The sequence below is a fragment of the Alosa pseudoharengus genome, unplaced genomic scaffold, assembly GCF_046254945.1.
Source record: "Alosa pseudoharengus isolate Yale_2024_CS ecotype anadromous, Long Island Sound unplaced genomic scaffold, YU_APseudo_1.1 YU_APseudo_1.1_scf_24, whole genome shotgun sequence".
Taxonomy (NCBI): Eukaryota; Metazoa; Chordata; class Actinopteri; order Clupeiformes; family Clupeidae; genus Alosa; species Alosa pseudoharengus.
This window is the reverse complement of record NW_027468689.1, coordinates 8,026,728-8,052,476: the sequence shown is the minus strand read 5'-3', so window position 1 is coordinate 8,052,476 and position 25,749 is coordinate 8,026,728. Positions and strand designations below refer to the sequence as shown.

Genomic DNA, 25,749 nt, shown 5'->3' with positions numbered 1-25,749 from the left:
TGGATATTATTTTTTGAGTAAGGTATTCTGCTTTTATCATATAGTAAAGTTCTATATGTAAAATCATAACAGGCTGCTCTGTTCTTTTGTGTTGTCGTTAAGCCCATGTTTGGATAAGCCTAGTGCGTATGGCCGGTGCGCACATTTTATTTAATTTTTTGAGTCACATCCAGGGATAGTGGGGGTCGCCAGTCTCTGGCACGGTTATTTTGGGGGTCGCGGGTTGAAAAGTTTGGGAACCCCTGGTCTAAGTCATGCTTTCGGTTATTTCTCAATCTGCCACCAGGTGGCACTATATTTCACTTTGAACAGGTGCACTGCAAAGTTCTGCTGTTGTGGTATGATCTGGTATAATTTAGAGGTGGAGAGAGAGAGTTTACCACTTCTATTCATTTCAATGGTCAATACTGTGCTATACAGTAGCTACTCCAGAAAATACAAAACTGACTGCTGACATCATGGTCCTTGGTGCTCAGTTTTGGTAGGCCTACAAAAACTGTTACGCAAGACCTGAATACACATGAACAAGATCACATGGCACAGGCACATGACCAGTCTACTTAGCTGATCACACAGACACATGCTTGAAACCATCCTTTGGGAATCCAACGTCCTGGACATAAAGCTATCTCACTCATCCTGATTGTGACTTGTGTTCGGTTAGCTTAAAAAATACTTTACTTTACCCAACTTAGATACTGAAACACAGATAAATAGCCTATGTTTGTTAATTCATTGTCACTTGTCAGTACACCAAATAAGGAAGGCCTACTGTATAGATAGAAATGGTGATAATAAAATATGTAGATTTTGGTAGTTGGCAAATAGCCATCTACTGTAGTATAGGCCTGAATAATATGCACATGGAATGACATTTGTTAAACTCACCTCAACATGTCTTTTGCAATCATTTAACCCGTTTGAAGAAAATCATCTTTTGGAAATTGAATTGAAGTAAAATAAATGAGGAAATATCCAACCTTTAAGGACACCAATTTTCTTTGTGAATAAATAATGTATCATAAATAAATAAATGTTCTTCCTTAGAATACAGGGGTCATAAGTACTAGCACCCCTATGTTAAATTCCCATAGAGGCAGGCAGATTTGTATTTTTTAAAGGCAAGTTATTTCATGGATCCAGGATACTATGCATCCTGATAAAGTTCCCTTGGCCTTTGGAATTGAAATAGCCCCACATCTGTCATGAGCATTCTCTCTCCCTGGTAACAACCTTAATTGAATTCAATTCTCTGCCACTCTGCTCACTCTCTCTCTACTCTGCCTAACGAGCTCCACCTGGCTCCGCCCTGCTCTGCTCTTGTTACCTGGCCAGCTGCGCTGCATTTCCCACTCACCATCCTCACCTTGCCCCACTCTGCTCTAATTACTCTGCCAGCTGCACTGCATTTCTCCACTAACCTCTCCCAGTATATAAAGCCCTGTTTTTCAGCCAAGCCCTGTCAGATCGTCTTCAAACCTGGACCAGTAACCTGCCTGCCTGCCTGCCTGCCTGCCTGCCTGCCTGCCTGCCTGCCTGCACCTGTGATTCGGATCCATTCTTGACTGCCTCCCTGTTCTACTGCCCTGGTTATCCCGACCTGCCTTCCGGATCTTCTCGATTACTCTCCGATCTTCAGCCCCCCCGGTAACTCGAATCTGCCTTCTGTCTCTCACCACGTTTGGTGCCTAGCCCTGGTCTGTACTACTGCCTGCTGTTCATCTTGCTGTTGTGTGTGTGTTCCCCCAGGCCTCCGACCACCAGACGAGCGAGCCCAGACGCGTCACCACCCTCAGCCCGAGACGCCACTCGATCACTGGGGGACACACACTCAGCACCTTGGACTGGAACCCCCCGGAAACTTGGTGACCCCAGGTAACCCACAGGACCCTGAAAAACCCCAGAGCCCTGAGAACCCCTGGCACTCCTAGCACCCCTGGAACCGGAACCTCCAAGACCTCACGATTCTCTCACTCCTCTTCCCCCCTGAACCCTTCAATAAAAAGACTCTGAATTTGAACTTGCGCTCTTGGGTCGTCTTCTGTCCGTGACGATCACATACCCTTTACCATACCTAGAGATTGGCATGGTGTTATTTCAGTTAGCCTATTAGCTGGTTTGATGCTCATTGAGCTCAATGCAAATCTGTTTTGTTTGAATGTCAACAGAAGTGAAGTTACCCAGCATTGCTTAGAGCACCTTTAAACCAATGAAAATGACGTCATTCCCTTTAACAGCAAGCAGCAGCGGAGCATTTGAAGGAACCTGCTTGCATGTGAAACCGTATGGAACAGGTATTTCACTAAATCATGCTTAACTAAAACCTGTTTGTCACTAGCAGAGTATATACACACGTCTGCACTCGTCTAATATTTGAACTCATAGGCATGAAACTAACTTCACCGTGGTGCCATAGTCAACGACAAAACAGTTATACACAGTTAATTACTTAAAACATAGCCTGAAAAAAGCAACACTTACCCCAATGATGTTCGAATGACTGAAAAAAAAATCCTAAGGACAATTATCCTGCAGAGGAGTTGTTGCTTACATCTTGTGATAATGCGTCTTCAGCTGTGCTTTATATGCGCCTTTCGCTTTAGACCAGGTTTCTCTTGATCAATGGCGTAATGATTTTTAGAGAGCGTAAGATAGCGATTTTTGGATAATGCGCCAGACCACGTCTTTGTCATTAATTGCCACAACCCTGAACATAAGGTTTAAAGGTACACTATGCAAGATTTTTACCTTTATATAACAGCTTTGAAGTAATTTTGATGTTAAACAAACTCGTAGTAGAGCGAATCATGCTGCTAGCAAAGCAGGAGGGGCCCGCTGCTGACAGAACCAGCAATGCAACTTCAAAAAGCGGCGCCCCGAAAAATCTCGCAAGAATCATGAACTGGTTTATGGCACGACATCACACACATCAACAAGATCTAAGAAGCAGCTAGCACAGTATTTCAGACGTGAATGATTGCAGAGGTGTGCGGCGAAGAGAACAAAGAAAGTGATTTCAGAAGAGACGAAGAAGAGGAAAATAGAAAGTCACCCTCGGTCAGAATTTCAGTCGTAAAATACAAATACTCTGCGACTCTAGGGAGAGCTTGTGAACAAAATGTACGTGAAACTGCGTAGTATAACTTTAATAAAAGTGGAGCACATTGCGGAAAGAATCCATCACTTTATTGGGTGTAAGATAAGAACAAGCCTTACGTTATATTTTGCACCGGGTGTACGATAGGGCCTTGAGCCTCATTTCTCTAACGTCTTGCATTTTCCCACGTCCACCAAGAACTGACAATCTAAACTGACACTCTGAACCTCATTTCTCTAACGTCTTGAATTTCTCACGTCAACTAAGATCTGACACTGAACTGACAGTCTGAGCATCATTTCTCTAACGTCTTGAATTTCCCACATCCACTAAGATCTGACACTCTGAACTGACAGTCTGAACCTCATTTCTCTCAAGTTAAATGTTGGCAGTTTGTTTTGCTTTATTTCCACCTAGTGCATGTAGGCAAATCCTGCACTGTTGCTGTAGCCTTTGTGTTCACTTTTGTATTTACCAACACCTGTTGTCTTTGTTGCAGTTTGTTGACAGCTTCTATGGCGTCTACAGCAACAATGCGGTGGTTGAGGCGGTCATGGTCAAGACCTTCGAGGCGCCTCTTACCAGGATGTCTCGTTCCAATCTTGAGTCAAAGCAGAATGTAAGTAGATCATGCAAACGTTGTCTCTTCATTGTGGTTTCCTCTCGTGTCTCACGGTATGTGTTTGATCTGTGTCTAGGCCTACATACAGATTTTTGCAAATGTATGTTTGCACATGTGTGACAGATGCTTGCTGATTGTATTTATTGTTTTGTTGTGATTTGATTTGGTTTGGGCCTATTTTTCATGTGACCTGTCATTCCTGTGTATAAACTTTTCTTTAGATGCCGACATTGTAAACAATATGCAGTGGGTCAGTCAGTCAGAAGATTTGTGAAACCTTAAACATGTAGGTTTTCATACTGATAACTTGAGAAGCACATGTTGATGTATGTGAAGAATGAAAGGACATCAATGGTCATTTTCTCCCCAACTTAAACAATAAAACCAGGAAACGTGAATAGTGATTTGTTTTTGTATTTGTATTTTAACTGGAATGGTTTGTTTGCACAACTTCAAAGGTCATGCACTGCAGATGGGCTTGAGTCTGTAAGCACATCGTTTTTGGCTATCATTAATTTCAGAGTAGACTTGTTTTTGCATTTACTTACAACAAGGCCAGTGTGGTGCAAGTTGACTATCCACATCTTAAGCAAAACAGATGAAATAGTAGTATAAGGTGGTGTGGTTTGAAAATGAGTATCGCATATGGTTATGGTATTTAGCAGACTTTGTTTCCAAAGCAACATACAAATAATAATTTAATGTTAAATGTAACAGTAAACAATTAAAAAAGTTGGTAAGACTACATTAAGGAGAATACTAATGATAAACAATTCAATTTAATCAATAGCCTAATGAAAATAAATAAATACTATAGGCCTAATGTGGTTATGGATATGGTTATGGTTATGGGATTTGGCAGACCCCTTTGTCCACAGCGAATACATATACATATACATAATTTAAAATTTAACAGGGAACAGGTTAGAATGTTGGTCAAACTATAATAAGGAGAATAGCAATAATAAACAACAATATCAATTCAATCAATAGCCTAATAAAATAAGCAAAGCAAATGAGGGAAAAAGCAATAATAAAAAATAATGTCCATTCAATAATAATAATAATATAAGAACAATGACATGATATATATAATATATAATATATATATTACATATACTGTATATACAATTATAAACCATAACACATAAGAAACGCTTAATAAACTAAGTGCATGTTGAACAGATATGCCTTTAGAGCCCTCTTGAAAGACCCAAAAACATGGACAGAAATGGAGAGCACGGGGCAACTAATTCCACCAAAAAGGAACCACTGAGGAGACCACCAAGAGTCTTGAATTTGACCTAGCGTTTATGGCTGGTCGAGACAACAGACGCTCATCAGAAGACCGCAGTGGGCGGTTGGGGATATATATCTTTGAATTAAGATCATTGAATTAAGATAGCAGGGAGCTGATCCAGTCAGTGTGTTGAAACATGATCCCGAGTGTGAACGTATGTCTTATAGCCCATCTCGGTTTAGCCTATTCCCTGCACTCCGAAATCTGGCGGTCATCAAGACAATTACAATGCTACAGGTTACATGCCGATCTAGTTGGGGTCAGTGAAGATGAGTCAATGTGGATGTTAATCTGTTGGGGAATAGCTGTTTTAGCTGGAAACACCAAAAACTCAGATTAAGCTGAAGGTGGCAATCTTTCATCCGGACTGAAATATCCTTTGACAGATTGAGAATAGTCAGACCTGTGGATGTGGTAGCACTTGTTTTGTGTGGCGCTTGCTTGTTGGTTGGAACTGGGGGAAAAATATGCATAAACTACCATATGCTAAACAGGCTTGTGGATTTTCAGATGAAAGTCGAAAGCCACCTCAGTCTGAGCAAATATTATCACACCGAATAACGTTGTTTGTAATTCCAAAGGATGTATGTAATTCCAGTTGAACTGTGTAAAACCTATTCCACATATTCCAGTAGGGGCTTATATGTAAAGACAATATGATTGAATGCAATTGACTCACTCCACTGATCTTTTGTGAATAGCACTAGAATAACAAGCTAGAAATCAAACTGTAAAAGCATAAAACCATTCAACCTTTATTTATTCTCGGAAGTTCATTGAGGGTAGTCCTCATTTTCGGTGAAAACCACAATAGGGTTGTTTTTACTCATGTTGGGTTATTTCTGGTTGGCAGTTTAGGACAGTGCCCCATCCTCTCCCCCACCTGATGTGGAGTAAACTACCCAGTACCAGGGCAGGGTGACAGCTGCATAGTTATTTGAGAGTTCAGAATCCGTTATTCTTCCAACCTTTCAGTAACCTCTTACATGATAACCATTCATCTACTTACTTGCGCCATGAACCAGCAGACAAATCAAAGTGAAAAGTACTTGACTTAGACTATACAATTAAAAGAAGTCAGCTTATATATATTATTATGATTGTAGCAAGCAACTCGGCTGATCATGGTATATGGCTACCTACGGTGTTGCCCAAGCCAGTATCATGTTTCATGGTTACGTTTTTAAACATTTCACTGACTGCTGGTCAGGCTCTCTGTGGCCACCTAGTCTATCTGTTTCCTAAATTGAGGAAGCATTTCTGGTCTAAAAATAAATAAATAATAATAAAAAAAAACTGTGATGGGGGAGGATTGAACCCATGTTGACTGTGTGAAAAAGCAATTTGTAGTCATTAACCTGTTGTGCCACAGGAGAGGCACCATTTTGTGAATTGAGAAATAAAGTATAAAAAAAAATCAAACCCATGTTTACCCATGTTTACATGTCAGCAACATTAACGTTAATAGCCTATAAGCCTAAGAGTTTTGACTCTCCCTGTGCGCAAATTTTGCGTAAAATATGGACACGTTATAGACTTCTCCTGCCCATTGCAGTGTGCGTTCCAATGCCTGTGTTTCATGAAGAATAGGCTGGACAGAAGGATGCACAATTAGGCAACACATTTTTATTTGATTTATTTGCTGACGTTCATGTGCCTCTACAGACACTTCAGGTAGGGGCGGCCACAGCCTATCCTCAGTGAAACGTTTGTAAAACTTAACCATGATACTGTACTTTGAAGGCCTACTAAATGGCTTGGGCAATGGTAGCCAGATAACATGAACTGCTATGTTTACTTGTTACAATGATAATAACATTAGCTGACTTCTTTTAATCATACAACTCAAGTCAATTTATCAAGCAAACAGTTTTTTTATTTTTTATTTATGGTTCGATACCCACGTGGTGGAGTTAATTTATGCTTTTTAGGTGTTTGTTTTTTGGGTGGCATATTCATGGTCCAGTGCATGTAGTAGGCCTACTACATACAATTTTGACTTTGTGTCATGCATATTTGGGTTGGTCTCTAGTGGACATCAAGGAGGTGGTCATCCCACCCCCACCCCACCTCATTACTAGTGCAACACTCACCCCCACCATCACTGGATATTGCTCCTCTCCCCACATGGCAACCACAAACAACGAGGTGCCAACGACTTCAATCAACAGCCATCAGACACACAGACCCTCAGACACCAGCGCACGTCCATGCAAAGCATTACAAATTGCACGATTACAATGGGAAACATAATTAGAATAAAGATATTACGAAATACTGTACATCTCATGATGAGTAGTTATTCACCATCATACGCACTGTCACGAGATATAAGCAACTCCTCTGCAGGATAAATGTTGTTTTATTCAGTCATTTGAGCAATATTAGGGTAAGTGTTGCTTTTTCTAGCCTATGTTTTCGATTGGTAACCCATTGTCAGTCAATAGTGAAAGTAACTGCATATAACTGTCTTCGTTGACTGACACCTTGGTGAAGTTAGTTTCACTTTGCCAATGAGTTCAAATAATAGACGAGTGCAAATGCGTGAAGGCTATGCTGGGTTTTTAGTAATGCATGGTTTAAGAATGACTATTTCATACGGTCTCGCAAGCAGCCTCCTTCAAATGCGCCGTTGAATGCCAAAATACCGATGCATTTATTTGACATATCGCGCTTTGCGCCGTTAAAGGGAATGCCAGATGTCATTCTCATTGGTTTAAAATGATATTACGCCCCAAACACACCCATATGACTGATTAAAAAACCTAGGAACACCTTGTTGCGCCATGCGCTCCACTTTTGATAACAAAACCCCTCCCAATGTAAACTGGACATCCTACTAAATTTGAATAGACTTTTGACAAGTGACGATGCACTTTAGAATGTCATGATAGGGCTCATCATGTCTTACCCACGTCCCTAAGAAGCCACACCCAAGTGAGCTTAATGACTACAGGGGCCTCATTTATAAAGCGTTCTTACGCACAGATTTGATCTTAGACGGTGCGTACGCTCAAATCCATGCCAACGCTCAGATTTATAAAAACCGTCTTTGACGTGGAAAAGTGCTTATCCCCACGTCAGGTTCAAACTTGACGTACGACCATTTCCTTGTGGTAATGCCGGGGTACTGCAAGTAATCTGAGGTCTAAGTGCGATGCATTTTCAAAATTCCAAGACCAACAATCTATGCATGATCAATATCAGAAGATTTTTAAAGACGTTTTTGGACGCAGCTTAATGTTTCATGGTTTGGCATAAAACTGCTAATGAGAACTATAGCCCACTTAAGAAAGTGAAAAAAACGTATAGCTTACTTATTTCATAATATCTATTAAAAAAAACATCAAGACCTACGATAGAATGATTGAAACATTCTTACAGGTGATCTAGTATATTTAGTGTTCTCACCAATCTAATATTGACCATAAAATGTCCAATTGCCCTCGTTTAGGAGATGAAAAGTACATATTCGTGCCAGGGATGTAGTGGTAAAATAAGAGGTGGGTAAACTATGAATTCTGCAATCTCGGTGAGGTGGACTCTAATAAGAGGTGGGTAGGCCTAAACTCTATTTCTGAAATGTCAGAGGTAGATAAACTGTGTTTACTCGCGTTTGGCCTCCGATACATCCTAATTTGCGCTCATAGGCCTATTCCCAGCTTCGTAACAGAAAGGTAATATTTGAATGTAAGCTATACAATGTAGGCTATAGATATTTTATATCATATATAGCCCACACAACCAAGGGACGGAAGTTATCCTCTGAAAGCAGGGCATCTTCATATTTAGTGTTGCGTCGGAGTTGCGTAAATAGGTGCAGAGCGCGCACCTGTTTGCTTTTTTTGACTGGCAGTGCCCAAGATCAGATGACAATACGTGAGTTGAATAATGTAGGCTAAAATATAAAGGTAGGCCTAAAGCAAACAATAAAGGACAATGTTTAAGCCATTGGACATTATTGAAAGAAAACGATAGCAAAGATATGCAAAATGAATGAATAATGACCTGTGAACTAGGCTACTTTTTCAGCAAAAACATAGCCTATCCTAAAAGAAACGTTAAGCCTACATGACATATCACGCTTAATTTAGTCCTCTGTTTTGTAGACTAAATCAGCATATTACCCTGGGTCATATTGGAAACGTACAGTAGCCTAGCCTACTGTACCATAACGTACAGGATTATGCTGTAGGCCTAGGTCTTTCCTTCATAAGGTAGGCCTACCCATTTTTTTTTCAACAAAGTAGGCCTAAACATAGGCTACTAAATGTTGATTATTCACATTACTGCAAGCAAAAGGAATGAAAGCGAGCAGAGGACAATGGACATGGATGCAAGCGTCTCATGCTTGATCACCCTCAAGCACACTGTGGATTTTTTTAATTTAATTTATATAGTATATTTAGTATTTAGTTTTTCTTATCTTCTACTGTCTCTATTGTACAGTGGAGTTTTGTTATATGTTTATACTTATATTTACCATTTCTGCTGTAAGTACATGTTGTGTGTGATGTCTGTATGCTACTGAGACCTTGAATTTCCCCTTGGGGATCAATAAAGTATCTATCTATCTATCTATCTATCTATCTAGTGTATATCAGAAAGTGACAAATCTGCAAGTGGCCACATCTGTGAAAGAATCGTCATCAATCATGAAACGTCATCAACGCAGCCAGTTAACATGGGATCCAGGTGCCATGTAACACCGGGAATTGAACCCACAACTTTTTAGGCTACTGTACGCTAGCCCAGCTCCTTAACCAGTACGCTACCACCAATGAATCAAAAATCCGTAAAGGTCATTTTTGAGGAGATGTTCTGGAGATGTTGTATGCCAATTTTGGTGAAATTTGGATGAATGACCTCTGAGGAAATGGTTTAGTTTCATCTTTGAGTTTTTTTGAAAATGACTAGAACATGTTGGAGTAAAAATGGGTGTGTAAGGTTCAGAAGTGTGCAGGGAATGAAGTGGGGAAATGCACGAGAACGTTATCCATAGACTGACTTTGCACTGTGTTTAAATTAGGGCCCTCAGCACATTGATTCAAAAGCAGGATATGTCCAGATTAGACTTGTAGTCAAGACCGCCTAAACTGAGACCAAGACACTACCAAGACCAGAGGGTATCAAGACCGAGACCAAGACGAGACCAAGGCCAAGACAGACTGAGTCAAGACCAAGACAAAGTCGAGACGAGACCGAGACCAAAAAAAAAAACAGCTAGTGAGCTAGTGTTACACCATAACTTGCATCAATTGAATAAGAGCAGCATACTGGGGTAAGAGGTTCAGTCCCAGTTTAAATTCAATTTAAGAAGGTATTATTTCAACTACAGACAGAACAATGCAGAGACAGAGCATGTCATGAATGTGTGTGACTGTGAGCTCACTCACTGTAAATGTTCGTAGACTGGGTGAGATAAACTATGTATAGCAATTGCATGCCAGCTGTTACTGCACTATTAGAGGATTGAGACTCCTTTGTCTGCTGTTGAGGACTGATATTACTGACTGACTGGTACTAACTGGTCCAAAAGTCATCTGATAAAACAGCTAACACCTCCAACAGCTATGGGAAATATGTAACTAATTACAATTATTAGAGGGGATGCATCCCCTCTATTGAAATCCGAAAACTTCTTATTATTACAGTGCATGAAAATGCACTGTACTGTTCTTCCTAGGCAACTTCAACAACTTCTTATTATTATTATTCCGCTTACCACTTTTTCCGTACGCTATTTCTCTTGAACAGTTTAACTTAGAAACTTCATTCAAACTTTGTAACGTAGGTCTTCAAACAGATCGGGTTGGTATGACTTTTCAACTTTGAAACTTTTATACTTTTTAAACTATTAAAGAAAAACTTTTTAAAAATCCCCATAGACTTAACATTGCCGATTATGACATCATAATACGGCCGTTAAGCAATTAGAATCCTATGGCAGGTGTTCAGGCCACCTGCAGCCTCAGGCTTTAAGCATACAATCTGGGTCAATTAAGACTACACATCCTATTCAACTGTTTCCTCTGCCCAAAACTGTTTCAAAATAAAAGTCCTCACTACAATAATCCACTGTTAAACAATGTAACCCATTAAACTACTGAACTTTTTACATTCAACTTTTAAACAGTCTACTTTTAAACTATCATTAAACTATCTATCTATTAAACTAGCTGTCTATCAACAACTTTTAACTTGTCATCAACTATGTCAACACTTTTCATCAACTATGACTCCTACCCACTGTAGCTAGTTAGCATGGTTAGCAAAGTTAGCATTTTAGCATTGTTAGCATTTTTAACAAAACTGCTACAAATAATTAGCTAGGTTAGCTAAGTCACATGGTTAGCATAGTTAGCATGCTAGCATGTTAGCATGCTAGTTAGCATTTTTAGCAAAACTGCTAAAAATGATTAGCTAAGTTAGCTAAGTAACATGGTTAGCATAGTTAGCATGCTAGCATGTTAGCATGCTAGTTAGAATTTTTAGCAAAACTGCTAAAAATGATTAGCTAGGTTAGCTAAGTAACATGGTTAGCATAGTTAGCATGTTAGCATGTTAATTAGCATAACTGCTTAAAATGATTAGCTAAGTTAGCTAAGTAACATAGTTAGCAAGCTAACATTGTTAGCATAGTTAACATGTTTAGCAAACTACTAGAAAATGTTAGTTAAGTTAGCTAAGTAGCATGGTTAGCATGTTAATATTGTTAGCACTGCTATAAAACATTAGCTAAGTAACATGGTTAGCAGAATTAAAAATCTTAGCATAACTGCTAGCAAACATTAAAGTCGTTCCAACTTTCAGTTATCGTCAAATATCTACCTATACACAGCCATTAACCCTTTAGGCGCCAGAGGTTTTTTTTCCGAAACGATCAATTTTGACATCTTCATTTCAAAAGGCTATATCTTAAAAGTGATAAGAGATAGAGACTTTCTGTAAATGAGAGAAATATTAAGGATGACCCAAAGTTTATGTAGAGATTAAATGTTTATATCTAATTTGCATATTATGACGTCATATGGTGGCGGCCATCTTGGATTATAGAATTTTCATGAAAAGTTGCATGTTTGAATGATAAAATGCACCACTTCTTTCCCCCCAAAATGTCCCTCACCTTCTGTATGCTATATTGCACAATACTGAATGCTCAGGTAAATAGTAAGTAGTGAACAAACTGTGTAAATCATTACTAATTAATGGCAGAAACAAACCAAATGCATGTAGCGGTAGACTGGCCTTTTGCTGTAGAGATTTTCCATTTACTACATACAGTAGGCACTCTGATTCCATGTATGGGGCACATATATATTATTCAGATGACACACAAACACAAGTAGACAAGACCTGTTTAGTTCAAAAGCTCATTTGCCACGGCAAGGCACAGATCAGGAGTGAGATGACGAGACAAGACAAGAGACAATGTTAGTATTTTTTTTCTTTTTGATGTTTTTGTTGATGTTTTTTTGTTTTTTTTCTTAGCTGACAGACACACACATCACAAGGACATGAACACACAAAAAGGAACACATAGTGTATGTCCTAAATGATCAGGGAAATAGATAGCAAATCAACAGTGTAAATCATTACTAATAAATGGCTGACATTTTTTTTTTATGTAGCAGGCCTTTTGCTGTAGAGATAATGACTCCCTATCCCTATCCATACAGGGCCGGCATTCCCATCATCTTGTGATAGACTATGCATGACCTAATGTTTGTGTGTGTGTGTGGGAGAGGGAGAGAGCGTGTCACCACCTCCACCATGCGAGCAGCATGGCCAGATATGCCTCGCGCGCGCCGAGTGGAGAGAATTTGCGCAGCTCAGACTAGGCCTACTGTCATTCTCATTGCGACTCCCCACACTGCCACTACGTTCCCCCCTAACTGTCCTATGAGCACTTCGACCTCGTCTAACATACCCAGTGGCATTAGACAAAGGCTCCACCACGTTACTGTCGCCGCGATTGTGGAGAGGCACACGTTCAGAAGACAGAAGCTAGCTAGCGCTATGGACATTAGGCTACCTCCAGCCTCGTTCGCCACACCACTAACACCCTGCTAACTTCCCGATGAACACTCCGAACCCGTGAAACATTATTCCCACCAGTGACATTGGGCAAACGATTCAACGTTTGTGCTTGGTGTAAGCTAAACTATGGAGTAAACTCTCACTTTGTCCAGCTGCATCATTGCAAGGCAGGGACGCATCTGAAGCCTCACTAAACGAATCACCGTCATTTTCTGAAGGCAGATATTCCCCTTCAGAATCAGGGTCCGCGAATAGAAGACCCAACACTTCATTTCAGGTAAACTTTTTTGATGCCATTAGACGATAACCTAATGCAAATACTCGCTGACGTTGACAATATCGCTCTGACAAAGTGGCTCACACGCACACTAGCTCCGGTATTTCACGCACTGATTCAATCGGCTGTAGCTAGAAAGTTTTGTTTAAAGCGTGCCCTTTTTTCGACTCGGGGATGACGTATGACATGTCTGCCATCTAGTGGAGTGGAAGTCGAACGAAATATGACACCCTATTTGACTAAATCGGCCGTTTTATTCAGTACCGCATCTTGTCGACTATAGTCGACTGTGGCGCCTAGAGGGTTAAACTATTTGAATATCAACATTCATTCAACTTCCAGTCTGTCAACAACTTTTAAACTATTTACCTTCAACTTTTAAACGGTCTACTTTTAAACTATCATTAAACTATCTATTAAACTAGCTGTCTATCAACAACTTTTAAACTATCTACTGTCTATCAACAACTTTTAAACTATCTACATTCAGCTTTTAAACAGTCTACTTTTAAACTATCAACTTTTATTAAGCTATGCAACCACCATGTCTATCCTAGCATCACCGTAGTAACCATCTCTGTATTATCTGTTTTAACTATACATGATATTTTACATCACAACTTTAGCATTTTCATGCACTGGTAATTCCTTGGAATTGCATTTCTAGTTATTATTATTCCGCTTACCACTTTTTCCATACGCAATTTCTCTTGAACAGTTTAACTTAGAAACTTCATTCAAACTTTGTAACGTAGGTCTTCAAACAGATCGGGTTGCTATGTCTTTTCAACTTTGAAACTTATATACTTTTTAAACTATTAAAGAAAAACTTTTTTTAAATCCCCATAGACTTAACATTGCCGATTGTGACATCATAATACGGCCATTAAGCAATTAGAATCCTAATGGCAGGTGTTCAGGCCACCTGCAGCCACAGGCTTTAAGCATACAATCTGGGTCAATTAAGACTACACATCCTATTCAACTGTTTCCTCTGCCCAAAACTGTTTCAAAATAAAAGTCCTCACTACAATAATCCACTGTTAAACAATGTAACCCATTAAACTACTGAACTTTTTACATTCAACTTTTAAACGGTCTACTTTTAAACTATCATTAAACTATCTATCTATTAAACTAGCTGTCTATCAACAACTTTTAAACTATCTACATTCAACTTTTAAACTTTTAAACTATATATATTCACTAGCTGTCTATCAACAACTTTTAACTTGTCATCAACTATGTCAACACTTTTCATCAACTATGACTCCTACCCACTGTAGCTAGTTAGCATGGTTAACAAAGTTAGCATGTTAACATTGCTAACATTGTTAGCATTTTTAGCAAAACTGCTAAAAATGATTAGCTAGGTTAGCTAAGTCACATGGTTAGCATAGTTAGCATACTAACATGTTAGTTAGCATTTTTAGCAAAACTGCTAAAAATGATTAGCTAGGTTAGCTAAGTAACATGGTTAGCATGCTAGCATGTTAGCATGCTAGTTAGCATAACTACTAAAAATGATTAGCTAAGTTAGCTAAGTAACATGGTTAGCATTGTTTACATGTTAACATGCTAGTTACCAAAGTTAGCATAACTACTAAAAATGGTTAGCTAAGTTAGCTAATTAACATGGTTAACATAGTTAGCATGCTAACATTGCTAGCATATTTAGCATGTTTAGCAAAACAGCTAGAAAATGTTAGTTAAGTTAGCTAAGTAGCATGGTTAGCATTGCTAGCACTGCTATAAAACATTAGCTAAGTAGCAATGTTAGCAGAATTAAAAATCTTAGCATAACTGCTAGCAAACATTAGAGCCGTTCCAACTTTCAGTTATCGTCAAATATCTACCTATACACAGCCATTAAACTATTTGAAAAAACCAAATTCATTAAACTGCTAGAAAACGTTAGCTAAGTAGCATGGTTAGCATTGCTAGCACTGCTATAAAACATTAGCTAAGTAGCATGGTTAGCATAGTTAAAAATCTTAGCATAACTGCTAGCAAACATTAGAGCCATTCCAACTTACAGTTATCGTCAAATATCTACCTATACACAGCCATTAAACTATTTGAATATCAACATTCCTTCAACTTCCAGTCTGTCAACAACTTTTAAACTATTTACCTTCAACTTTTAAATGGTCTACTTTTAAACTATCATTAAACTATCTATTAAACTAACTGTCTATCAACAACTTTTAAACTATCTACTGTCTATCAACAACTTTTAAACTATCTACATTCAGCTTTTAAACAGTCTACTTTTAAACTATCAACTTTTATTAAGCTATGCAACCACCATGTCTATCCTAGCATCACCGTAGTAACCATCTCTGTATTATCTGTTTTAACTATACATGATATTTTACATCACAAGTTTAGCATTTTCATGCACTGGTAATTCCTTGGAATTGCATTTCTAGTTATTATTATTATTTTTCTTTTTACCTTTTTGTGCGCGCTATTCAGCCCAAACCGCTTAACGTACAAATTTGGTTCAAACACCGTTCCGTAGATCTTCCAAGGCTTTACCGTCCTATCCATTTTTCATTTTTGAGAAGTTTATACTTTTTGAGATATTTGTAATTAAAAGTGTATTTTTCCCCCATAGACTTGAATGGGGGCTGTGTTGTCATAATAGAGCCAGCTGCGCTCGTTAAGTAGTTCTCAGAGCAGTTCCCAGGCTAATCAGAACACTGGCACAGGTGTCACCTGTGAGGAATTCAACTGTCTCAGCTTCTAAGCATACAATCTAGCTCTACCTGAACTACACATCTTGTTAAAGTGTTTCCTGTGTGTCAAAATAAAAGTCCCAGCCATATCTCATGCATTCAGCATTATATCTCCAGAACGGCTTGACGTACATGCTTTAAATTTGGTACGAGTGTTTTTATGGACTCAAAGATGAAGTGAGTTGAAGTTGGAGGTTGAAGGTCAAATGTCAAGGTCAAAAACACCTTGAGTATGATATCTCAAGAATGCCATGTCACACAAGATTCAAATTTGGTTACTCCAAAAGCACCTTTGCAGGTATCACAATTACCCTACCAAACAGCTAGCAGCAAGCTCAACAGCCTCACCAACACCAGCAGACTGCATCCCCTCGTGTAATTCCTCGGAATTGCATTTCTAGTACTTCATTTGTAGATGAAATTGAAGATACACAATTATAACCTTGCCAAAATCAACAACAAACCACATGATACCAGCCCTTAAAGTGCTCACTGACACGGTTTTGATATACAGTATTTCTACTCAATGAATTCGCCAAAATATCTAACGTTGGTGAAAACTGTTAATGTTTAAGTAGCGAGAGACACTGATAAGTTAGCTACCTGTACTTAGCATGTAGTTACACTCTTAGCCAAAAAATATTTCAGTAGTCTGCAAAGAAGCTTGCAAAAAAATATCCCTCCCTAAATAATTTATACCGCGCATGTAAGAAGAGTATGTCATGATACATAATACTAACACATGCATGATCTGATCATGTGAGATCAGGGGTGAAAGTAGTTTTTATTTCTTGGTGGTACTATGATATAGTTATAATGCGCGCGCAAAGCGCGCGCCGAAAATTTCACTTAGCCTAATTATTTATTATTTATTTGTTTGTTTATTTACTGTATTATAGGCTACTTATCAAGCATTCACTAGGACTTCTTATCACTCTAGTATCACTAGATATCTTTAACCCACCTGTATCTGTTTTTGATTATGAATAAATTGCAAACACTTAATTTCAACATTTATTTATTTATTTAGCCTAGTTACTCTGCTCGCTCCCACTTCCAATCGTTTTTTTATATAGGCTACTGTATATCATGAAACACGTTTCTTTGAGTCATGCCTTTTTATTTGGGAGACTGCAACATACTGTAGCGTTTCACTATCATGAACTGGTTTATTGTCACAAAGCACACAATGCAGCATATAACACAGCGGGCCGTGTCAGGCCCAGAACCGAAAGAGGCAGAACTTTCTCGAACAGTAGCCTATATTCTCCGGGGGTCCCGCCCCCCTCTCGCCAGGCTGCCAACTATGAGCGTGCCTGGGCTTATGCATAGCGCGGGCACTCCCTGATTGACAGCCGGTCGCTACAATACTTCTGTCCGCTAAAACACTTTCATTATTGCTGCGCAAGATCTGGTTAAACCGTACACGCGCTGTCTGTCTCTTGTCTCTCCAGCGAAACACTACACACATAAAACCAGAATAGGCTATTGAAACATCAACATATTTTTCTTTAGCCTGTAGGCCTATGTTTTTTTATTTATTTCGGAGACTTTCCAAGAAACGTCCGTCTGCTAAAACACTTTGGATACCAGTGCACGTTGGCGCAATTAGGCTACTGTACGCGCGCTATAGCTTGCTCGTTGTCTGTCCAGCTGCACGGGAGGTTTAGACACAATTTAGATACAGTTCAGAACGATGTATATGAAATATATTTTGGGGGAAACGTAAAAGTGGTCTCGAGACCAAGACCGGTCTCGAGACATCCAACTCTAGTCCAGGTCTGCAGTCAGATAACACTTACAACACTTGAGTTTTGCACTGTTTATTGAGAAGTCAAAAGCATGTGGATTATTACAACAAGCGCTAGCTCAACATGCTGTTCATATTTTGTGTCACTCTCTTACACTTTTGTAACCTATAATCAAAATTATTCAATTGAATTCAATTATTCAATAAATACATTATCTCTAGGACAGACCACCCCATGTACCCTGTTGCTGGAATGTATTATCAAGCATACATGTTGCAAACATTCATGTGTTTAAAAAATGGCCATTAATTTAGCAGGAGTATCCTGATTAGAGCAAAGTGGATACTGTGATACGGTGGATTAGGTAAACAGAGTGGATACTGCGAGCGTATCATTGTTTTTGTTTTTGTGAATTCCTTGATAGATTATAGAGACACTTACTCATTACATTTACATTCCCTCAATTAATTTGTAATATTAAGCGTGTAACTTGTGCACACTGGTGTAATGTAACTTATACATGCATGCAAATTATATATTGACGGCACAAATCATGTGTCAATGAAATTCTGTCTTACAGAGAAAACACTGAATTGACAAATATGTTCACTTTGGTCTACTGAAGAAATGGGAAATTCTTCTGTTCTTTAATTTCCTCAAGACTCATGTTGGTCTGAGCATAAATACACTCTTACAATAACACCACTCTTACAAACTAGACAATGAGATAAAACGACAAAAAAAACGACAGCTTATAATCACTTGATGTCTTAACAAGACGTTGTGGCTTACAAGAGACTACTTTACATTAGAGATCTGATTTGAGTAATGTGCATAGGCCTACATCTAATGTAATGTGTGACACTTGCGTCCCATCAATGCAGCCAATGAATGATGTTTGGAAAGCCTGAAATAGGCTAGCCAAGGCCAATTAATTGAAAGCTCTTCAGCAAAGATAATTTCGGTGCAAATTTGGTAAAACTTAAAACAAGTGATGCTGACCTGCCAGTTGGTGAAACGCCACTTTAATGATCCTAGTGGGTTTGTGGCCAGGAAAACGAATGAAGTTGCGCAGGAACCGCTTTAGTGCAAGGCAAACTTTACGCACTGACCGACAAAAACTGCGTCTCCAAACCCGTACAAAAACCTCCCAATCGCAAAAAACGGAGAGGGATCGCCGTATTTTTGTAATTTATGTATCATTTCATGAAAGCAAGCATAATCTCAGTCTAAGTTAATAGTAATTTAAAAATGGAGACTTTTATTTTGATAGCGTGTGTAAAGACGCATTTTGGGCTTGAAGACTGGTAGATGAGAGATGGATGGATTGGAGAGCACGGATGCACACAGTCTGTGCTTGTCGTGTTGAGAGCTTACTGAAGGAACTGTAATAGGAAGAAAACCTTTATTATTGTTTATGTAATTTGAAATAGACATTTTCTTAGATAAAGATTTTTTGTTGAAAACACCATTTTTGCACGCGTCCATTACTTTCCAGAGTGCTTTCCTAATTCCTGAATGACACAGATACTGGATCTGCTGCCATAACAGGCGGCGTTGATGACGTTTCATGATTGATGACGAGTCTTTGACAGATGTGGCCGCTTGCATATTTCTCACTTTCTGATACACTAGAGACGCACACAAATAGGCATGACATGTTTAAAAGTCAAAATTGTATGTAGTACTACATGCACTGGACCATGAATATGCCACCCAAAAAGCAAACACCTAAATAGCATAAATTAACTCCACGTGGGTATCAAACCACGAATAAATTGATTGACCTGCTTACTTGGTAATCAGACATCCACTTGCGCCACGAACCAGCTGACTGCTCTTTCAGAAATTGACTTTAGTTGTGTGATTAAAAGAAGTCAGCTAACGTTATTATAATTGTAACAAGTTAACATAGCTGTTCATGTTATCTAGCTACCATGTTATCATGCTACCGTTGCCCAAGCCATTTAGTAGGCCTTCAAAGTATCATGGTTAAGTTTTACAAACGTTCCACTGCGGGTGTGGCCACCCCTACCTGAAGTGTCTGTAGAGCCACATGAACGTCAGCAAATAAATCAAATAAAAATGTGTTGCCTAATTGTGTATCCTTTTGTCCAGCCTATTCTTTTAAGAATTCAGTTCATGAAACACAGGCATTGAAACGCACACTGCAATAGGCAGGAGAAGTCTATAACGTGTCCATATTTTACACAAAATTTGCGCACAGGGAGAGTCAAAACTCTTAGGCTTATGGGCTATTAACGTTAATGTTGCTGACATGTAAACATGGGTTTGATGTTTTTTTTATACTTTATTTCCTAAACTTCAAGTTAGTGCTTCTTCTGTGGCGCAACGGGTTAATGCTTCCCCATTGCTTTTTCACGCAGTCGACATGGGTTCAATCCTCCCGTTCACACGTTTTTTTTATTATCATTTATTTATTTTTAGACCAGCAACGCTTCCTTAATTTAGGCTTCAGATACTAGGTGGCCACAGACAGCCTGACCAGCAGTCAGTGAAATGTTTGAAAACTTAACCATGATACATTGAAGACCTACTGACTTGGACAACTGCTGTAGCAAGACAACACCGTCAGCCGTGTTAACTTGCTACAATTATCAGCTGACTAATTAATTGTATAGACTAAGTCAAGTACATTTCAATGTGACTTCAATCAGCTGGTTCGTGGCGCAAGTAGCCTACGTAGATGAATAGTTAATCTGTAAGCGGTTTCATTTAGGAAGCAGGTTCGAATACCCACGTGGAGTTATTAGGCTGTTTAGGTATTTATTTTTTTGGTGGCATATTCATGGTCCAGTGCATGTAGTGTAGGCTACTACAGACAATTTTGACATTTAAATATGTCATGTATAAACTGGAGACGATCATATTTGTATTTGATCGTCTCCAGTTTCCATCAGAAAGTGACAAATCTGCAAGCGGCCACATCTGAAACGTCATCACTCGTGAAACGTCACCAACGCAGCCAGTTAACATGGGTGCCAGTTGCCATACGCACACTATGCAAGTTGCGTAGGGCCCCGCAAGTTAATGAAGGCCCCCTCCCCCGTCTCCCCTTGAGTCAAGCTAGTGACAGACAAGTTAATAGGCCCTATTCATGGGTTTCATCAGGTCCCTTTCCACAGGTGTATTAATCAAGCACCATTCAGTCTGCATTGATAATCAAGGTGCCTGATTTTACACACCTGTGGAAAGGGACCTGATGAAACCCATGAATACAGTTATAGCGACAGTGCCTCATACATTAAGTGAACATGAAACCGAATTACCATTCAGGGCATGAAAAACGGAAGAAACGTCACGAGAATGACCAGCGGGAACAGCAGTCGGGTAAACTTGCGTTCGTTCCATGGTTTAATGTTAACATACATCTCTCCAGCGCGTGCCTAGCCTAGGCCTACCTAAAAGGGAAGTAATTCCCCTGATCTGTCTGCGGCTTACTTGTCAGACTTTCCCAGTCACAGTAGGCAAAGTTGTGAGTCGCAAATTCCGTTTTTTGAATGCGGGCGACTGGCTACATTTTTGAAGGGAAAAAAAATTCCGCATCTCTAAATGTGTTCATAATAACGTGCAGCTCAGGATGAAACTAGCAGTTTTTCAGCAGAAACATGTGAGGACCCGTCGAAACTAGGTGATTTCACTCTTCCCATACATTTTTAAAATAACTAAATTGTTTTACAATATTTCAGTCAAGCTTTAGTAGATAGCCTACAACTGAACGTAGCCTATGCAAAATGGGAAGTAGCCTAATGTATTAACTTTGATTCGCTGTGCTGCATGGACAATAGATGCACATCGTAAAGTCTATATGAAGTATTAAAATTATTGTTTAAAATAGTCTACGTTTGAAAACATATTGAAATAATAAGAGAATCAGGGGAACCAGTTCATATGTCTTTGGCAAGCCTTCTACAGACACACAGGTGAGTAGTCAGTCAGTAACTAGCACAACCAGACCCTTGCAAAAAAGAACTGCATTACTTCAAGTGTTAAACTGCAGAGTATGAAAACCGCAGTTTTGGAGGAAATATTTGCAGTTCTTATGCAGGGAATGCAGTATTTTAGACGGAAAAAGCATTGTACTGCGTAGCCTACTGTAGGCCTACTTTACTGCAGAAATGCAGTATTTTGGACATGAAATTACTATACTGCACTGTAGCCTATTGTGGTATAACCGAACTGTACTTTGAAAAAACTGCAGTTATTTTTTGCAAGGGGATATACAGCAAGCATCAAAAGCAAACAGCCCAGACACTGAAACTGGGCATTTATTGCTGTGTGAAGGTGATTCACACACAATTATGTTTCTTTCTCCTAGTCCTTTATAGGGTATAAACTATATTTGGTAACTCCCATAGACATCCAAAATGGGATGGGATGATTGTATTGGGAGCACTGAGGTGTCAAATGATAGGCTACTTTAAAAAAATGGTTACATTTTGGCGCTCAGAGTTCAGGAGGCCCCCTTAGGAGGATTTTGCGTAGGGCCCCATGGAGGTCTGAACCGGGACTGAACCAAACTAAGTCACACATGACTGAGCTGTTATTTTATGTATTTAAACTTAATTGTTTTAATGATAAATTCAATGTGTCTGAGATGTTGTCTGTATATCCATCTGCCTTGTTTGTCTGGTGAACCAAAGAAAAATTCCACCATGGTAGACATTAAATATTTATTTTATTCTTTTCTATTCTAATTGTGGGCGGATCCACAATGCGTAACGTTAGAAATTGAAGGGATGGAGAATGTTGTTCAAGTATATTAAGGATTCCGCTGAAAAACGGTAGCGCTCTCAAAAACTTGTTTGCATAAGACATATCATGTCGTGGTCTTATCACCCTCCCACGGTAAATAGCACGGATGATTTATGCTTCTATATCAATCGGACTTTCCTAAAAAAGAAACGCATTGTGTCAAAGCAGCGGCCTTGCTGAACATGCACTTAAATACCTGAACATAACCTGATAACCTGGACATAACCTGAACGTTCAGAGCCTATGTTACCTTAATGAGTTACAAAGCCTGACCAGTTTAGAACTGAAAACCCAGGTTTACCGCTTACTCTGGATTAACATGCAAGCCAGTAAACCAGCTTTCTGAAATACCTCCATGATTTGAGTAATGTATATTGTAATAATATAATGTGACATTGTGTTTCACATATTTAGTTTTTGTCACTCTCCTCCACATTTCCCTCTGATCATGCAGTGATCATGAAGATTTTCTAAACGTCTGTTACGTTTATGTCTTCCAAAATGAAAAACAACACACTGTGATTCTAATATGTATCAAAACAAAATCTCCAATAGCCCCACGATATTAATAAGTGCAGCCATAAAGCTTAGCATGCGGTGTCAGTCAGACTGGAGGCTAGAAGCTGGATTTCAGAGTAGGCCTAGGTGCTGGTGATGTTTCTGGGCTGAGGTGCTCTTGGCCGTGTGGGCAGGACTATAGCAGAATACTAGAGAAAACAAAATATAAACAATGTATCTGTCCTTCGTGTAATGACAAAAGAATACTGCAATTGCGTCTATAGTATTTCATAAAAATGGAAGTCTAGAGGATTTTTGCAGGACTTGTATGAGATACATACGTGAAGAGAGTCAGAGTCATGCGGCGGCTCCACACTTCTGCTCTTTTTCTTCAGAGTTGACCATCTCTTGACCGCCCCTGCTGATAGTTTTAATTTTGTACAGACGACAAAAAATGTAACTTGTAGCCTACAGACATTCATGCATCTTGCCGCTCTGTGTCATTTGTTTACATATGGCCTACTCACCTAAGAGTAGAATGATGAAGATACAGTTGAGAAGACTCGACACAATGCATAATATCCATGGTTTTAGATAGTCCTGTGGACATTTCTGAGGTTGCAGAGGATCTATCCTCGTGAAATTGCTTGAAGAATGATGGTCCTCTATAGAGCAAAAAATGTTTTGAGTAGTATGAATTACACTCAGAAAATGCAATAATTAAGTTTTGGCAACCCAATTGATGTAATTTCTTGAATAATAAAAAAATAACTGTGCAAGTCCAAACCATACTGCATACTAGCAATATATTTCATGAAGTTGGAAGCATTTGATGATTCAACTTGAATATTTGAGTTCTTCATTGCCAAGTTGAAATTAGATTGAAATAGTGAAACAGTTAAATAGATGAAGTAAAATCAGACATTTTTTTTAGTAAAATCAGCACTTTTTTACAGTACAGGTTTGATGCAGGTTCAGTTTAAATTCTGATCCATATAAATTGAAACAAAATCAAGGCTTAGCAGCACATAACAGCTGCTCACACCCTACCACCTGACATTAGACTGTTAAAAAAAAACATGCATCATGAAAATGGAAAAAACTTTTCATAACTCTTTCAATAATACAGTTAATTTCTTCCTTCAAATGCTAGTGCTTTAAATGTATACATGTTTATGAACACTTACCTTTTCCCATGAGTGTGGTGCCATTGCTGAATGTAATATGCGCCTCTATGCTGGCACAATAGTACGATCCAAGTTCAGTCCTGGTCACATTGTGTATAACTAAATGTCTACTAAATGGTTGTAGTGAGTATTTCTCTCTAAATTGTTGCTGGTTGTACACAGATAAATCAGTCTTCCCAAATGAGTACAGTATATTCACTGGAGGCCTAGACTGACGTTGTATGAACCAATAAATCTCCTCTTCAGCAAGAGAACAGTTTAGAGTCACATTTTGTCCAAACTCCACTGTTAACTTGGTCAAGCTGCCTGATACTCCAGAGCTGAACAGCAAGCTCAGAAACCAGAGGGAGTAATGCATACCTAGTTATAGTTCTAACCTAATCAAAATGAGATGCTATCCCGTTGCATTAGACTGAATTAAGTGGAAATTTGTGGGGTTAATGGATGACCACTGCTCACGTCCTGTTCCATTGGCCTTTACTTTGCTTTGTGAAGCTCAAGTCTGTTCTGTGTTCACACAGTATGTCACCCAGGAGCGACCACAGTGGAGGAAGCTTAGAAAAAAATCACGAGGGCCAGGAAATGACATATAGACAATCTTTACATCAGATGTTCATTTTATTGGCAGTTACTACAACAACCTCATGTAGAAAACAAAAATCTAATTCAAGCACTGTGATTTTTAAATACTGTACTCGAATCAATGGAACAATTTCCTTGGTGTTTCTGTGATGTTTGTAAGTCTGCTTTTCAGTTTTTTTTTAATAGATGATATGTGATGCCCTGATTTTGGTAATATTTTGATATTGCTTTTGGTCATTCAAAGCATCAAAGCCCTTTCTAACACTATAGATAAGCTACTTGAGTTGGTCAGTTGGCTCTTGACCTCAGTACAAGTCAGGTTTGCGACTATTTCTTGCCAACCACCAGGTGGCACTATATCCCACATGATCAGGTGTACTGCAAAGTTTGCAGCCTTCTTTTGGGCAATGAATGGACAATACTGTGCCAGACTTTCTAATGAGTACACACAGCACTCAAAAAATCATCCATAGAAATGTATGGGGTTAGTTTGTAACGCCAATATGGCAGTTGTCTACACATATCCCACCCCTTCCGCAACAAAACATCGACATGTGAATACATTGAGCCAATCATGTGGTGTGATCTCGCCGCTGGAGCAAAAATGCCGTCGTAAAGCCTTGCTATTCTGTTGAAATAGATACCCGATAAGTGCCCAAAAAGCGTTGCAATATGGCCGCCGAGTGAAGGGACTTGCCTAAAATAGCTGGGAAGGAATATGTGAAAAATCATGAAGATTGGGCACTTCAAATTTCAAATAGGAAACGCACGCTTAAAACATCCATGTTAAAAGCCTAATATACTGTAACTTTTCACTGTGGCATAGTTCTGAATTTGTGTTTATTTAAGGCCTCAACAATGGTCCCTTTGGTCACAAC

At 39.0% G+C, this 25,749-nt stretch overlaps 2 long non-coding RNA genes across 2 annotated transcripts; one reads left to right on the top strand and one right to left on the bottom strand.

Moving 5' to 3' along the window:
* The first annotated feature begins 2,235 nt into the window (after positions 1 to 2,235).
* Positions 2,236 to 4,582, top strand: LOC143142246 (uncharacterized). The gene is made up of 3 exons (XR_012990915.1): positions 2,236 to 2,294; positions 3,597 to 3,716; positions 3,941 to 4,582. It is a non-coding gene; the product is annotated as an uncharacterized LOC143142246 (long non-coding RNA).
* A 17,001-nt stretch (positions 4,583 to 21,583) lies between these two features.
* Positions 21,584 to 25,330, bottom strand: LOC143142244 (uncharacterized). The gene is made up of 4 exons (XR_012990913.1): positions 24,290 to 25,330; positions 23,630 to 23,767; positions 23,444 to 23,523; positions 21,584 to 23,311 (listed from the first exon to the last, which is right to left on the bottom strand). It is a non-coding gene; the product is annotated as an uncharacterized LOC143142244 (long non-coding RNA).
* Positions 25,331 to 25,749: the final 419 nt, after the last annotated feature.